This window comes from Eubalaena glacialis, chromosome 2 (assembly GCF_028564815.1).
Source record: "Eubalaena glacialis isolate mEubGla1 chromosome 2, mEubGla1.1.hap2.+ XY, whole genome shotgun sequence".
Taxonomy (NCBI): Eukaryota; Metazoa; Chordata; class Mammalia; order Artiodactyla; family Balaenidae; genus Eubalaena; species Eubalaena glacialis.
Genome location: NC_083717.1, coordinates 117138814 through 117150950, shown reverse-complemented (window position 1 = coordinate 117150950; position 12137 = coordinate 117138814). Strand labels below are relative to the sequence as shown.

At 38.3% G+C, this 12137-nt stretch overlaps 1 protein-coding gene across 1 annotated transcript in view; it reads right to left on the bottom strand.

Annotated features, from left to right (window-relative positions):
- Positions 1-12137, bottom strand: part of RYR3 (ryanodine receptor 3) — a 372240-nt gene that overhangs the window by 221444 nt on the left and 138659 nt on the right. The window lies entirely within an intron of this gene.

Genomic DNA, 12137 nt, shown 5'->3' with positions numbered 1-12137 from the left:
ACAGCCATAAATAAATAAATAAATAAAAACCCAAAAGTTAAAAAAAAATAATAAGAGCCTCTCTTAAAAAAAACAAAAAACAAAAAAACTGGAAAATGAAAATCTGAGTAAAAGACATTTAGGATTTTTCTCCCCTTCCCAATATAAACAAAATCTTTATCCAAACAGCATTTTACAAAATGCCGTTTTAAAATTAATTACAGAAATCATATGAAGCCTCCCACTTTCCCATTTTAAACTAGTAAGCAACAACAATATAGAATTAGAACCACAATTGTCCCTTGTGAACGTTCCTACGTTAAATGTTATATAACAGGGCATGATCTACGTGTATTAAGACTATGAACAATGATATAAGAACAAAATTGAGTCATTAGCCTGCAGTGTTACTAATTTAGTAAAACTTCAGGAAATAATGACTAAGACTTAAAATTTATTGAGAACTTTCCAAAATTCAATTGCAACATAACAGATTGTGTTACTGACATGCTGAAACTATGGGATAAAACTAAATTGTTTTGAACAAAGAATTTGTGTGGGAAGTTGTCTGCTTTTCCCTTCTCACTGAGCATCCTTCCTGTGAAGAGCTGAAGCTTCCTGGGAGCTTGTACAGCAACTGTATTCTTCGTTACTCACTAGCGTACGGATTCCAAGGCCAAGCAAATGATCTCTTATGAGGACGTCTAGATGGATTTAATTATTCATAAGCTCTCTCGCCAGTTCCGTTTAGTTTGAACACTTCTCTTATGCTTTAAAATCAGCTGTTGTCTTCTGGATAGATAACAAATCAAGAAACGTGGAAAGCCGTGTAGCACTTAGGGAGAACAATGCTGCTTTTATATTCAGTTATTAAAAGGAGAATGATAATCTGGTTTTACAGCTTAATCTTATCACCTTGAATGGCCACAAAGACTGTAAAATGAAAAATTAACGTAGCCAGAAATCAGCGTTTACTGCTTACTGAAGCATTTGTCTTCCAACGCCATTATGCTGTGCTTCAGTGGGTAGAAGGAATCGTTCTGGGTAGCTTCCCAAGTCCTGCCAGACAACAGCCCTGCTCCCCAGCAGGCGGGACTGGACGGGAGCCGGTGTGGGCACACCCGCCATCTGTGGCTCCTTCCCTCGCTGCCCAGAGTCTGTGGGAAGGGCTCCAGCAAACCACCACCAATACTGGTGGTCCTCATGAACTCTCTCTGGGACACCCAGATTGTCCAGGTCAAAGGAAATAATGAGGATAAAATACAGGCTTAAAGGAAACAATCAAAAGAAAGAAATAAAATACCTGAAGCCCACCTTAATTATTTGAGGATATTAAAACGGGATCCCCTCTGTCTCCATTTTAGCAGAAGTCCCAAAGGCAACTAATTCAGAGGATGCCAATATTTTCTCATCCTGAAGTGAAGTGCTGGATCAACTATGAGGATCCATCAAAAACTGTGAAACCTGTTCAGCTTTAGCCCACCCCATACCTCCACACTGATAAGAAAGGTAAAGAATTCATTTGGAGAAAACCATCAGGGAGAAAGGGATGGGAGTTCTTTCCCATCAGGAGTCAAATGAGGGTTGTAAGGAACTACTCAGAAGTTTGTGAGTACCCCCTGGATGTAGTGAGGGTCATATTTGCCTAGTGATAGTGAAGAGTAGAGGGAGAAATGAGCCAGCTGCCAGCCATCAGAAAGGAATTCTGGCCAGAAAGGCAAATGACTGAGCAGAGATCAGAAACCCAGGAGCTGGGGGAGGTAGGAGGCCCATGCAGTTGGAGGGGGAGGGGAGGGGGGAGGTCTGGGGTCAGCCAGAAGGGAGCAGCCAGCACAGGTGGTAAAGCCAAGTCAAGGGAACTGAAGTTGGACGCTTCCAGCCTGGTCCTCTCCAAGAAAGCTACAAAAGAGCCTCAGAAGAGAAAGAAGCAGCAATTGTGCAACCGCTGCAAAAGTCCTGATGCCACAAGGCAGCTGCACCAACCCCATCAGATGTGCCCATCCCCCAGTCATCTTGGGTCTGGGCTGGACCCTAGACCCTAGAGGGGCATGAGAAAGGAGCTAGCTAACTGAAGAGGAGCCCAACCTCAAACTGCAGGGGGAGTGGGGTAGGGCTCAAATATTAATTGGATACAAATCTGGAGTTTTTATATTACTCAGAAGATGGAATTTTTTTTTAAAGTATCGGCAAGATGGTTCCTGGTCTTAAAAGAAGTAATGAAGGCTACAGAACTGGCCCAAGAAGTTATCCAGGAGTCCAGAGCATGGATTTGAAGGGGTGGAAAGAGAAACAACAAAAGTTATACCTATCTAGTCTACTTCTTTCAATAAATCTGTTATCTGGCACTTACTGTTGATCTTTTAAATCCTTTGAAATTTAAAAGATTTAAATTTCCGATTAGAATATAAACCTCTCTTCTCTAAGTATATTCTTCCCTGCTCCTTGGGTTCCACTGAATCTCTCAGCATCGCAGAAAATGTTAAATTGAAAATAAAAAGATAATTTAAGAATGGAGCTCATTAAAATTAGTTCTTCTTTACCCTCCAATTTTTCTCTACATTAATAGATTTTAAAAATCAATTTCATTAATCAATTTAATCTCTTCCACTAAAGCACATGTATCATCTTCTGGGGTTCTTCCTATAACTCAGACATGCCATCAGCTCTCCAAGGTTTTTTTTTCTTCCTAAAGTGATTACAGTCAGTGACTGTGTCCTTAGATTTCTCCACTTTAGAGATGAGTAATAGCTTCAGTAATAGCCGCCTGGGAGTAGTGAAGTTTGAGGATGTGTAAAGGAATTTTTTATTGACTAATTTTAAAAAAACAGAGAAAATTTCATTGAAAAATCCCCACTAGCATTTCCAATTTCATCTTTTAAGATTTGTGCATTTTTGTTTGCCAGTTTGCAGAAGAGATGAGAATACCTATCGCAAATCCCCAAGTTTGAAAGACTGATCCACGAAAAAAAAATAGAGTAAAAATCAAGACAAACCTTTGCTATGCTCAAAAAGGATGACTAGGTTTCCTTATTCATAGCGTACTAGCAAACTGTGAAATCATTTTAGTCTTACTAGATGTCCCATTTTTCTTATTGAATCCCTCCCAGGAGTTGGGATAGTGTTCCGAAGAAGAAAAAGATACAGGCTGTGGTTAGGAGGAGAAAGAATTAGCGAGCTTCTGCTGACCTAAATTCAACTCATAAGTCATGATTCATAATTGCATCTTTAGTCCATATCGCTAAGACGGGAGAACAATTTGAGTTATGTATGTTCTCACATTCATATTTCTTTCTGGCCAGTGTTTGATGAAAGCCCAGGGCAATCCAGCCAGTGCTCATCGTGTTCTCTGCAAAAGTATATTTATCTCAGTAATAATTTCCACAGCATTGACCACAGCAAGCTGGAAATAGCTAAGCTACTGGTTACCTGAATTTTAGCCAAGCCTAGTGGATACCAACAGAAAACAAACAGCAACCGCAAATACCAACCACCTTTGGATAGTGTTGCTTTTATAAATGAGAAAGGGCTGGTAAAAGAGTTACATAAGAAGATTAAGTAGATCTATGGGGAATTTAACCATAGCTATAAAATATATTCTACTACAGTGACTAACTCATCAATTTTCTGCAAAACTAAAAGTAGCTCCCAAATTTCACTACACACTGTGGCTTCTGTGTAATGTTCTCCGTGTGGCCCATGCCATCATACCGCTTGGCAGGGTGAGATTACCTTTTAATAAGAGCTTCCTGGTATTTAAGTAATTCAACCTTTTGGGTGGGCTCCAAGGTGCACATGCGTCATCCCAAATTCTGTCCCAGAATGAATAGGGCTGTTACACTGAGGGCCTGTTACACTAATAATACCCTCCACAAACAAACCACAGTGAGAAGGAAACTAAGGAGGCACATTCATAATAGTTAGAAAAGAGAGCACATATTGATTTGTGGATTTTATTAGTAATGACTCAGGCTGCTTTTGACTTCACTGTGGGTAAATCTAATTGAAAAAGATTTTGCTCTCCAATGACTGCTGGCAAGGACAGCCTAATCAGGTATTATTAACAACATAGTTTGTAATTATAAAAATAATTGTGGGGTCACAAATTCAAGACCATGACCTCGGTAAAGACCGAGGAGGAAAATGGGGCCGTAGGAGAGAAATCTAATTTAGAGGCCTCACAGAAGTTGAAAGTAAACATGAGAAACAATTCTCAATGTTTGTATGATGGGAGAAGAATCTCTTTCTAGAGAGGAATAACCTTGTACCTTGCTGGGAGGGACACTATGAAACTAGGCAAGTACTCTACTATATTGGGTGAAAACAATAATTTCTTTTCAATTTTGTTATTAAACACATTTATTTTCAATAAGGTACTTTAACTTGGATTAATATCTTGTTTTCTCTTTCTAGCTTTTTGTACAGCTGAACTAAAGTAGTACGGAGAGGAAGTGCTGGGTTTCAGCACCGAATCATATTTTACCAATTGACGTAAGAGTAAGTACTGGTATATTGATCTCATTTGCTCATAAGTGAAAATAAAAGAATTGGCTACTCCAACACAGGACCAGCAATGACCCTGAGCAAAGACATCGTGTGACGGGCTGGATGTATTTCAGTAAAATGTATTTCCCAAGTATGCAACCAACTGTGATTCCATCTCTCCTCAGACCATATCAGGTTCTGAGAACCAAAGACAGGAATATGACACAGGTGATATTTTCCTGATAGAAAGGAGGCTTAAGAGACATCAAGTCTCCTGATACAACTTTTCAGCTTACCCTCATTCAATTGCTATGAGCAAGAGGTTCTTATGTCTAAGCTGTTAACTTTTCAAGTCAACGCATCTGGACCCCTAGTTCTTAAATTCTCTCAGCAGTTGTGCCTTCTAAATGGGTTAGACGTCTCATTGTTCTTATCTTGGAACTCTGCTTCTTTTCTCCTGTGCACTGAGAAGGATGCATAATCTGCTGACCTAGATACAAGATACTAGAAACATCTTCTACATATGAATACCTTTCAGCCCCCTATCTCTTCCCCTGCTAGCCACAATCTTTGCAAAGAGAAGATTTCAAAAAATCCCCAACAACAAAAATCATATCACACTCAAAAACTCCTATCTCTTTGACCTGACGGGGATCGGGTGGATGAGTTAATGATTAAAAGTCATGCAACGTCTGAGATCGGACATAGTTTGCTAAACACAGAATATGCAGAAAAGTCCACTAGCCAGCAGACTGGCAAAGACCTCTTCTCCAGAGATTTGACTTCTAGGTAAGCACTTCTCTCAGATGAGATGCTTGGGAAGTAGGTGGGCTTTCTTTGAAAATTAGTGAAACCCAGTGAGTAGGATATAGTCGAAACAAAGAAAAAAGGGAAGGTCACTGATGCTGGGTGACCAAGGCCATTAACTACCCAGGCAAATGCAGTCCTGAGAACTGACTGCTCAGTGACCTTGCTTCTCCAGAGAAGGCAGTGAGCCAACAGGTGGATGATCCAAATGCTGTTACGTTGGATTTAGATTTCTGCTCATTTTCTTTACTCCCGGGGAATGGGGTGGGAAAGATGTACAATGGGGCTTCTGCTGGTTTTCCCCGATTGCCAGAGGGTCTTTGTTCCAATCAGTTTTCTTTGTTTACAGTGCCTCTGTCTTTCAATAACACTTCTTGTTGTCTACATGCTCCCTATGGATAGCAACAGGAATGATACATTCTGTCACACTTCAAAAGGGAGAATTGGGGTGAAATTCTCATGGAAATATTGTCAGCACAGAGAAACACAGGTAAAGAACTCTCAACTCTTTAGAATATAGTTCCTAAGGCTGATGTTAGAGTCTCTGGCTTAACCTGTGATGGGCATATTTACAACCTTAAGTAAGGTTTTACTATAGTGGTTCTCCATTTGTTACAAGAACCTCAAACAATGAAAATGCTTAATTTCAATATATTATATCCATCTACATGGGTATGTTTATAAATATGTCTATATATGTGTGTGTACATGTGTAGGGATGTGTATACTGTGTAGCTATGTATGTTTGCAAACATACATTACAGGCGTACCTTGGAGATATTGTGACTTTGGTTCCAGACACCACATAAAGCAAGTATCACAATAAAGTGAGTCACATGAATATTTTGGTTTCCCAGTGCATATAAAAGCTATGTTTACACTATACCATCATCTGTTAAGTGCACAACAGCATTCTGTCTAAAAAAAAATGTACACACATTAATTAAAAAATAATGCTGTTAGAAAAATGGCGTCAATAGACTTGCTCCATGCAGGCTTGCCACAAAGCTACAATTTGTAAAAACTGCAATAAAGCAAAGCGCAATAAAACGAGGTACACCTGTACTGTATACCAGCAGTGCCCAACTTTTTTGGCACCAGGGACTGGTTTCATGGAAGGCAATTTTTCCATGGACAGGGGTTGTGGGGGGATGGTTCAGGTGGTAACGCGAGCAGTGGGGAGCAGCAGATGAAGCTTTGCTGCCCACCGCTCACCTCCTGCTGTGCGGCCCGGTTCCTAACAGGGGGTTGGGACCCCTGCTGTATAGTATGTATGTTTGCATATCTGTGTCAAATTCCAAAGGCTGAATAGCATATCCAAAGGGTAATTCTTTATTCCTAAATAGTCTATTTAATTCAGACAGAATGAAAGTTTTATCCTTTTTTGGAAAATATATGAATATGCCTTGATTTATCCATCTTCCGGAGGTACTGAGACCTATCACAGTGGTATCACTCTGGAAGTCCCATCACTTGGATACTAGAAGCTCTCAGATGGATTTTTTGTGGTCCCAACTTTAAGTGTCTGCTCTCCACAACTCTCCTCTTTTCATGGCCTTTTCCAATGGAAACCAGCCGTGATTCTAACTATTGACTCTAGTCTCCCACTCAATCAATTACGATCTCCTTAACAAGCAGGGATCAAGAATGGCTAAGAAAATTTTGTGACAAAAGAGTTATAATGAGGTCTTGCCTTACAAATGTTAAAATGTACTGTCAGACTAAAATAATTAATACAGCATCCAACTGGTACAGGAAAGGGGCAACAAATACATGGAGGCTAAACAATACACTACTTAATAACCAAGAGATCACTGAAGAAATCAAAGAGGAAATCAAAAAATACCTAGAAAAAAATGACAATGAAAACACGACGACCCAAAACCTATGGGATACAGCAAAAGCAGTTCTAAGAGGGAAGTTTATAGCAATACAAGCCTACCTCAAGAAACGAGAAACATCTCAAATAAACAACCTAACCTTACACCGAAAGCAATTCGAGAAAGAAGAACAAAAAAACCCCAAAGTTAGCAGAAGGAAAGAAATCATAAAGATCAGATCAGAAATAAATGAAAAAGAAATGAAGGAAACAATAGCAAAGATCAATAAAACTAAAAGATGGTTCTTTGAGAAGACAAACAAAACTGATAAACCATTAGCCAGATTCATCAAGAAAAAAAGGGAGAAGACTCAAATCATTAGAATTAGAAATGAAAAAGGAGAAGAAGGGCTTCCCTGGTGGTGCAGTGGTTAAGAATCTGCCTGCCAATGCAGGGGACACCGGTTCGAGCCCTGGTCTGGGAAGATCCCACATGCTGTGGAGCAACTAAGCCCGTGAGCCACAACTACTGAGGCTGCGTGTCTGGAGCCTGTGCTCCGCAACGGGAGAGGCCGCGACAGTGAGAGGCCCGCGCACCGCGATGAAGAGTGACCCCCGCTTGCCGCAACTGGAGAAAGCCCTTGCACAGAAACGAAGGCCCAACACAGCCAAAGATAAATAAATAAATAAATAAATTTAAAAAAAAAAAGGAGAAGTAACAACGGCCACTGCAGAAATACAAAGGATCATGAGAGATTACTACAAGCAACTACATGCCAATAAAATAGACAACTGGGAAGAAATGAACACATTCTTAGAAAAGCACAACCTTCTGAGACTGAACCCGGAAGAAATAGAAAATATAAACAGACCAATCATGAGCTCTGACATTGAGACAGTGATTAAAAATCTTCCAACAAACAAAAGCCCAGGACCAGATGGCTTCACAGGCGAATTCTATCAAACATTTAGAGAAGAGCTAACACCTATCCTTCTCAAACTCTTCCAAAATATAGCAGAGGGAGGAACACTCCCAAACTCATTCTACGAGGCCACCATCACCCTGATACCAAAACCAGACAAAGATGTCACAAAGAAAGAAAACTACAGGCCAATATCACTGATGAACACAGATGCAAAAATCCTCAACAAAATACTAGCAAACAGAATCCAACAGCAGATTAAAAGGATCATACACCATGATCAAGTGGGGTTTATTCCAGGAATGCAAGGATTCTTCAATATATGCAAATCAATCAATGTGATACACCATATTAACAAATTGAAGGAGAAAAACCATATGATCATCTCAATAGATGCAGAAAAAACTTTCAACAAAATTCAACGCCCATCTATAATAAAAACCCTCCAGAAAGTAGGCATAGAGGGAACTTACCTCAACATAATAAAGGCCATATATGACAAACCCAAAGCCAACATCATTCTCAATGGTGAAAAACTGAAACCATTTCCACTAAGATCAGGAACAAGACAAGGTTGCCCACTCTCACCACTATTACTCAACACAGTTTTGGAAGTTTTAGCCACAGCAATAGAGAAGAAAAAGAAATAAAAGGAATCCAAATCGGAAAGGAAGAAGTAAAGCTGTCACTGTTTGCAGATGACATGATACTATACATAGAGAATCCTAAAGATGCTACCAGAAAACTACTAGAGCTAATCAATGAATTTGGTAAAGTAGCAGGATACAAAATTAATGCACAGAAATCTCTTGCATTCCTATACACCAATGATGAAAAATCTGAAAGAGAAATTAAGGAAACACTACCATTCACCATTGCAACAAAAAGAATAAAATACCTAGGAATAAACCTATCAAAGGAGACAAAAGACCTGTATGCACAAAACTATAAGACACTGATGAAAGAAACTAAAGATGATACAAACAGATGGAGAGAAATACCATGATCTTGGATTGGAAGAATCAACATTGTGAAAATGACTATGCTACCCAAACCAATCTACAGATTCAATGCAATCCCTATCAAACTACCAATGGCATTTTTCACAGAACTAGAACAAAAAATTTCACAATCTGTATGGAAACACTAAAGACCCCGAATAGCCAAAGCAATCTTGAGAAAGACAAACAGAGCTGGAAGTATCAGGTTCTCAGACTTCAGACTATACTGCAAAGCTACAGTAATCAAGACAGTATGGTACTGGCACAAAATCAGAAATATAGAACAATGGAACAGGATAGAAAGCCCAGAGATAAACCCATGCACACATGGTTGCCTTATTTTTAATAAAGGAGGCAAGAATATACAATGGAGAAAAGACAGCCTCTTCATTAAGTGGTGTTGGGAAGACTGGACAGCTACATGTAAAAGAATGAAATTAGAACACTCCCTAACACCATACACAAAAATAAACTCAAAATGGATTAAAGACCTAAATGCAAGGCCAGACACTATCAAACTCTTAGAGGAAAACATAGGCAGAACACTGTATGACATAAATCACAACAAGATCCTTTCTGACCCAGCTCCTAGAGAAATGGAAATGAAAACAAAAATAAACAAATGGGACCTAATGAAACTTCAAGCTTTTGCACAGCAAAGGAAACCATAAACAAGATGAAAAGACAACCCTCAGAATGGGAGAAAATAGATGCAAATGAAGCAACTGACAAAGGATTAATCTCCAAAACTTACAAGCAGCTCATGCAGCTCAATATCAAAAAAACAAAGAACCCAATCCAAAAATGGGCAGAAGACCTAAATAGACATTTCTCCAAAGAAGATATACAGATTGCCAACAAACACATGAAAGCATGCTCAACATCATTAATCATTAGAGAAATGCAAATCAAAACTACAATGAGGTATCACCTCACACCGGTCAGAATGGCCATCATCAAAAAATCTACAAACAGTAAATGCTGGAGACGGAGTGGAGAAAAGGGAACCCTCTTGCTGGTGGGAATGTAAATTGATACAGCCACTGTGGAGAACAGTATGGAGGTTCCTTCAAAAATGAAAAATAGAACTACCATATGACCCAGCAATCCCACTACTGGACATATACCCTGAGAAAACCATAATTCAAAAAGAGTCATGTACCACAATGTTCATTGCAGCTCTATTTACAATAGCCAGGACATGGAAGCAACCTAAGTGTCCATCGACAGATGAATGGATAAAGAAGATGTGGCACAAATATACAATGGAATATTACTCAGCCATAAAAAACGAAATTGAGTTATTTGTAGTGAGGTGGATGGACCTAGAGTCTGTCATACAGATCGAAGTAAGTCAAAAAGAGAAAAACAAATACTGTAGGCTAACACATATATATGGAATTAAAAAAAAAAAAGTTATGAAGAACCTAGGGGCAGGACAGGAATAATGACGCAGATGTAGAGAATGGACTTGAGGACATGGGGAGGGGGAAGGGTAAGCTGGGACGAAGTGAGAGAGTGGAATGGACTAATATATACTACCAAATATAAAACAGATAGCTAGTGGGAAGCAGCCGCATAGCACAGGAAGATTAGCTCGGTGCTTTGTGACCACCTAGAGGGGTGGGATAGGGAGGGTGGGAGGGAGACGGAAGAGGGAGGAGATATGGGGATATATGTATATGTATAGCTGATTCACTTTGTTATGAAGTAGAAACTAACACACCATTGGAAAGCAATTATACTCCAATAAAGATATTTAAAAAAAAAAAGGAAAGGGGTAGAACAATGAACACAACAGTTGTCAACAGTATGAAGAAAAACAGAATGCATAGTACAAGCCCAATTTAATATAAAATTGTTGAGATGTATAAATAAAAAGGTAATATGGTTATCTCTGGGTGGTACAACTATGGGCTCTTGGTTTTTTTCTTTTTTGACTTGCATTATTTTTGTAAAAGGGAAAAACCAAAAAATACAATAGAAAAAAACTAAGTTTAAAAAGGTAAATCACAAACTGGGAAAAATATTTGAAAGCAATAATAGTTTAATAATCTTAATATATAAAAAATTGCCCCCAAAATTAATACCAGAAAGGCAGAGAACACAGAATTTAAAAAAAATATTGGGTTGAAATAATATGTAAGAACAATAAGCATAAAAACTGTTTAACCACATCAGTAATCAAACAAATAGGAAGTTAAAACTTTAAGACACAATTTTCTCAAATTGGCAAAGATTAAAAATAACCCATAACAGTAAAAGTTAATGGGGAACCAATCAGTTGGGTATTCCCATATGTTACTTTAAATGATACTACAGGCCCAAATTCTTTATCTGAAATTTTTGGAGCTGTGTTTCAGACTTCAGAATTCTATAGATTTTAAAGAAGACAGAAAATAAGACATGTAGTATATATTAAATAGAACCTCCAGCTAGGTGAGAGGCTGTACCCCATAATCAAACACATACATTTTTGCTGTTAAGCATGTAAATATTCACAAGAAATTGAATACATGAAGGACTGAAAACAGCCTCATTTCTGTTGATGACAGTTTTTTCCACAAAATAAGTTCAGGTCAGAGTTTGCGGTGAAATGAGTTAAGAAAACAAATGTATGGTTTTCAGTGTTTTTTAGATTTCGGAATTGTTGATAATGAATTCTGAACTGTTCATACAATCTTCCTGAAAATCTCTTTGGCCACACGATTGTAAATTTAGACTTTAAAAAGATTATACCTTTTGACCCTCTTCTGGGAGGAACTAAACAGAAATGCAGACAAAAGAATTATCCTCAAGGATGTTCATGATAATTTCACTTATAACAATAAAAAAGAAATCAGCATGGAAGACTAACATAAAGTAATGGTTATATTGTGGGACAGCCAAATAAAAGGATATTATTGGCCATAAAAAATCATTTTGAGAAGGATACTTAATAACTCAGGAAAAGGCTCCGTACTTACTGCTGAATGAAAAGAAATCAAGACAAAACTTCATTTTTAGTGTGATGTCAATTAAAAAATACATATATCTATAATATAAAAGACTTGAAGAAAATACACCAAAATATTAATAGAGATTAGAACTAAACATTGGGATTATGGGTGATATTTATTGTCTTAT